This window comes from Hippocampus comes, unplaced genomic scaffold (assembly GCF_001891065.2).
Source record: "Hippocampus comes isolate QL1 unplaced genomic scaffold, H_comes_QL1_v1.1 scaffold569, whole genome shotgun sequence".
In the NCBI taxonomy this organism is placed as follows: domain Eukaryota; kingdom Metazoa; phylum Chordata; class Actinopteri; order Syngnathiformes; family Syngnathidae; genus Hippocampus; species Hippocampus comes.
The window spans coordinates 17,830-23,141 of NW_017804834.1; the positions used below are offsets into that span (position 1 = coordinate 17,830).

At 46.5% G+C, this 5,312-nt stretch overlaps 1 long non-coding RNA gene across 1 annotated transcript in view; it reads left to right on the plus strand.

Moving 5' to 3' along the window:
- Nucleotides 1–3,323: 3,323 nt before the first annotated feature.
- LOC109515553 (uncharacterized) overlaps nt 3,324–5,312 on the plus strand; it is a 3,413-nt gene continuing 1,424 nt past the window's right edge. Inside the window, exon 1 of the long non-coding RNA XR_002168211.1 lies at nt 3,324–3,535. This is a non-coding gene — a long non-coding RNA (uncharacterized LOC109515553). The remainder of the gene's footprint in view (nt 3,536–5,312) is intronic.

Sequence of the window (5,312 nt, forward strand, 5' to 3'; positions counted from 1 at the left end):
GTGCCTCAATATGGCTACGCTCGTGAAAGCAATACAACGAACTCAAACGCATCTTCGTTCAGTGTTGTCAACTAATATCCAGATTAATTTTATGCAAATTTTCCTCAATTCTCCGGAGAAATTTTCATAAAAATTTGAAAAACCCGGAATCCGGGAAAATCCGGAGGACTTTCATCTCTGGGAAGTGAACCGATCCGGTCCCTTGTCGTGTTGCATTTTTTGTAGGGCCAAGAGTGGCCCAGATTAAAAGCAAGAGCTGAAAAAAAATCACCTTGCACCCTTGCGGTTGCCGCTGGCTTGGACCCGCTGTCACTACACGAAGCAAAAAAAGGTCCGGAGTGCCGGGATTTGCAAGGAAGGCCTGAAAAATCTTGCCATGCCGCTCCCGTTGTCTGTAAAACGTTGCCTCGGCAACGCGAGGCACGGTTAAAAGTAAGAGCTGAAACAAATAACCACGCACACTCGCGATGTCCGGAAATTAACCGGTGCCGCCGGTTTGGACCCGCTGTCGCTGCGCGAAGCAAAAATAGTCTCGGAGTGCCGGGATTTGCAAGCAAGGCCTGAAAAACCTCGCTGTGTCGCTCCCGTTGTCTGTCAAACGTTGCCTCGGCAACGCGCAGCTGTCTGGAAGTGAACCGATCCGCTCCCCTTGCCGTTTTTGATAGTTTTTAGGGCGCAGAAAGGCGTGGATTAAAAGTAGGAGCTGAAAAAAATCACTGCGCACACTCGCGATGTCCAGAAATTAACGGGTTCCGCCCTGCTTGATCCCGCTGTCTGCGCGAAGCAAAAAAAGGCCCAAAGTGCCGGGATTTGCAGGCAAGGCCTGAAAAACCTCTCCGTTGTCTGTCAAACGTTGCCTCGGCAACGCGCAGCTGTCTGGAAGTGAACCGATCCGCCCCCCTTGCCGTTTTGGATTTTTTGTAGGGCCCAGAGAGGCGCGGATTAAAAGTAAGAACTGAAAAAAATCGCTCCGAACACTAGCGATATCCGGAAATTACCGGTTACCGCCCCGGCTTGGTCCCGCTGTCGCTGCGGAAAGCAAAAAAAGGCCCAAACTGCCGGGATTTGCATACAAGGTTTGAAAAACCTCCCGTGTCGCTCCCGTTGTCTGTCAAACGTTGCCTCGGCAACGCGCAGCTGTCTGGAAGTGAACCGATCCGCTCCCCTTGCCATTTTGAAATTTTTTGTAGGGCCCAGAGAGGCGCGGATTAAAAGTAAGAGCTGAAAAAAATCACCGTGCACACTCTGCAATGTCTGGAAATTAAAGGGTGCCGCCGGCTTGGGCCCGCTGTCACTGCGCGAAGCAAAAAAAGGCCCAAAGTGTATCGCGATTTGCAGGCAAGGCCTGAAAAACCTCCGGGTTGTCTGTCAAACGTTGCCTCGGCAACGCGTAGCTGTCTGGAAGTGAACCATCCGCTTCCCTTGCCGTTTTGGATTTTTTGTAGGGCCCAGAGAGGCGCAGATTAAAAGTAAGAGCTGAAAAAAATCACCGTGCACACTCTGCAATGTCTGGAAATTAAAGGGTGCCGCCGGCTTGGGCCCGCTGTCGCTGCGCGAAGCAAAAATAGCCTCGGAGTGCCGGGATTTGCAGGCAAGGCCTGAAAAACATCACGTGTCGCTCCCGTTGTCTGTCAAGCGTTGCCTCGGCAACGCGCAGCTATCTGGAAGTGAACCGATCCGCTCCCCTTGTCGTTTTGGATTTTTTGTAGGGCCTAGAGAGGCTCGGATTAAAAGTGTATATTGAGACGTTCGTAGTTTTGTAGTGGATAGCTCTACTGGAAGTGAACCGATCCGCTCCCCATGCCGTTTTTGATAGTTTTTAGGGCGCATAAAGGCGTGGATTAAAAGTAAGAGCTGAAAAAAAACACGCCCTGCACACTCGCAATGTCCGGAAATTAACGGGTGCGGACTGCTTAGACCCGCTGTCGCTGCGTGAAGCAAAAACAGGCCCAAAGTGCCGGGATTTACAGGCAAGGCCTGAAAAACCTCCCCGTTGTCTGTCAAACGTTGCCTCGGCAATGCGCAGCTGTCTGGAAGTGAACCTATAAGAGGGCTCCGTCCTTTTAGCAATTACCCACAATGCACTACCGGCGGCCATATTGGAGGGCTGTAATAAACAAGCCATACACAAACAAGGACTATAATTGCTAAAAGGACTGAGCCCTCTCTTATTGATTGTTGTTGATTGATTGACGTCAGTTCGAGGTGTCGTCCTTGACCGGGGTACATACATAGGGTTAATAAGAAATAATATGGTACTCTTTCAGAGGGTGGCAGTGACTAACTGACGAGCAGAGGGAAGCTTTCGGCTCTTGCTGTGCACGGCCAAAGAGGGCACTCGCGTTTGAGAGCGAAGAAGAGCCATACACAAGGTTCAAACAGAGGTGAAGAACGACCATTGCGAATTCATTGGAACGTTGTTTGTGATCAGGGAAAGAAAAAAAACATCAAATGTCACAAAATGATCTTCACAGGGCGGCCTTCATGTGTTACTGCTGATTTTTCGAGGGAAATAAGAACTACTGGCAATATGATAATCTTAAAGAGGTTTGCAATGACAAACTGTGACCAACAGACGGCAATGATCGACTTTTCAGGGTAAGAAATAAAGGAAGATGGTATTTTAAAAGGTTGTAATGACAATCTATGACCAAAAGAGGGCAGTGACGGACTTTATTGTGCGCGTCCCACCGTGGCTCTTCTCGCAATTGAGAGCGAAAAAGATCCAAACTAGGTGGCAACAGCAGTGAAGAGCGACCCTTGTCAATAAATAGCAATGTTTCTGGGATTCAGAAATTTTTAAAAATCCATCAAATGTCACAAAATTATCTTCACAGGGTGGCCATTTTGTGTTCCTGATGATTTTTCGAGGGTAATAAATAATATGGTCATCTTTTTCAAAAGGGTGCAATGAAAAACTGTGACCACAAAAGGCCAGTAATCGACTTTTGCCGTTGACGTCCCAATGGAGCCCTTTTCGCAATTGAGAGTGAACAAGATCCAAAAACAAGGTATAAACAGTGGTGAAAAACGACCGTTGTGAACGAATTCTCACGTTTTTTGTATTCTCAAATCAAAAAACTCCACCAAATGTGACAAAATTATCTTCCCAGAGCGGCCATTTTGTGTTCATGCTGATTTGTCGATTGTCATCACAAATCGTGTGGCATTCTTCAAGGATGTTGCAGGAGATGTTACAGGAGACCAGGAGAGGGCAATGATGGACTTCTGTCCTGCACGTCCCAATGGGCCTCTCGCAACTGAGAGCGAAGAAGGTCCATACACTTGGCTGAAACAGCGGGGAAGAACGTACGGAAGAGGATTATGGCCAATGAAGAAAAAAAAACAAGGTTGGCAAAATTCTCACTTTAATCTCAGAATTCTGACTTTGTGACGTTCGTGGAGCTATGAATTGTGGGGGGACCGTCAGCGTGTGGCGTGGCTTGGAATAAAGGACATCATGTCGTCACCCAGCAACTTTTTGCGTGGCCGAGGAGTGTCGGAGGACATCCTTTCACTTTTGGAGGAGCAGAGGGTGAGTAACAACAGTGCGTCGTGTTTGTTTCATTTGGAGTTAACGTGCTCCATGGAGCTTGTTGCTCCGTTGCCAGTCCGAATGTCATGAATGGATGCACCCAATTTACATTCGTGAATACTGAAGAGAGAAAGTAACCAATTTAAACAGGTACGTCCCTGTGACGCCACATAACGTTTAAAAACAACACCACTCTCGACATCGAACCCCTTTGTGTGGATGACAGTGGCCGGCTGGAGCATCGTTGCAGCCTAATTACCGTGAACTGAACACACTGATCACGTGGTCGTGTCGTCGCAAGTATGTGCACACGCACCTCTATTTACTTTTAGACTACTTACTGAATATGAGTATACTTGAGTTTGAACTAACACAGTGCCATGCGTGAGAACATTATTCCAAACTTACTTTCAACAAGCATACGGTCATACCCTTGTGGTTCCATAATGTACAGAAATTGTTGATATTTTGCATTTTATTCGAAAATCAATAAGAAAACATCAAAAAACACAACCTAAAAAAAAACTTGGGTGCGAAACATTCCTCCGGAGTGTGGAAAATGTGCTCAAGCTGAAAACGGCACCTTCTTACGTCATTGCTGAGTATGTCCAACACTGCCCCCTGGTGTCGCCATACGTATCTGTACAGATTTTACCAAAATTGTCCCATAGACTTCCATTATAATTCATATCATTTGACCTATTGTAAACCTGATGTGTAAACGTGCATTTTCCGCAATTTTCACGTCGATTGCCTCAGGTGCGTCTCAACTAACGTGTGCATGGCAAAAATGTGTGTTGAGAGTGATTATACCTATAAAACCACAAGGGGGCGCTACATACTAACTAATGATTGCATTCCGTCGCAGTGAGCTTTCCAAGCTTTCCATTTCGGCAGGGCTTTTTGATCATTATTGCAACGACGGGCATTTGTAGGTCCTGCTGGCAAGTTTTTTCACAAAAAAACCCGAAACTGATCGTTTGAAATGCGTAGTCTGTGCACGCTATGTTTACTTTGAAGCTCGACGTGCATGTCTGCAAACAGCATTACAATTCGGCAGTTATATTCATCAGCATTGTCACGAGAGGCGTGTGTGCATTTGTGGGTCTTGCTGGCAAGTTTTAAAAAAAAAAACCGAAACTGATCGTTTGAAATGCGTAGTCTGTGCACGCTATGTTTACTTTGAATGAGAGCTTTGAGTGACGCTCAACGCGCATGTATCTGACGTAGCAACACATTACTGGACTACTTTTATTTGTCCTACACTGGGGAAATTTACAGTTTACAGCGGCAAGATTGTGGGTTGTGTTAAGATATGATTCCTCTCTGTTAGCTGGATTTGAATGAAACAATGTAGAATGCTGTTGAAGGTATTTCCTGCTTACTGTGATTACAATCACCTTTGGTACCCCCTCACCCGCACCACTTTTAGGACCCCTCCAGAGGACATGTCAACATCAAAAGAGGAACTGTTATCTCAAGTATCTGTGTTGCAGCTATTGAGGGACTGCGCTTTGCTATGAGTACTATTGATCTCAGTCTCTTTCCTGAACATTTGTTTGCACACTTAAAACAACGTATGTGGTGTTAAAGTTTATCTTCTTCCTCCTTGGTTGATTAACGGCCCCCCAAGTGTCTCTTCTGTTGTTCCCCCGCACCTTGGGTCGGTCCCTGATCGCTGTTAAGCCCCCCTGGGAAGACCTCTTATCTCAGGATTTATGCACAGCAGGGGTTCTGGAACTTGCTATCACACCAAATGGTGGGTCGTGGTGGTTTG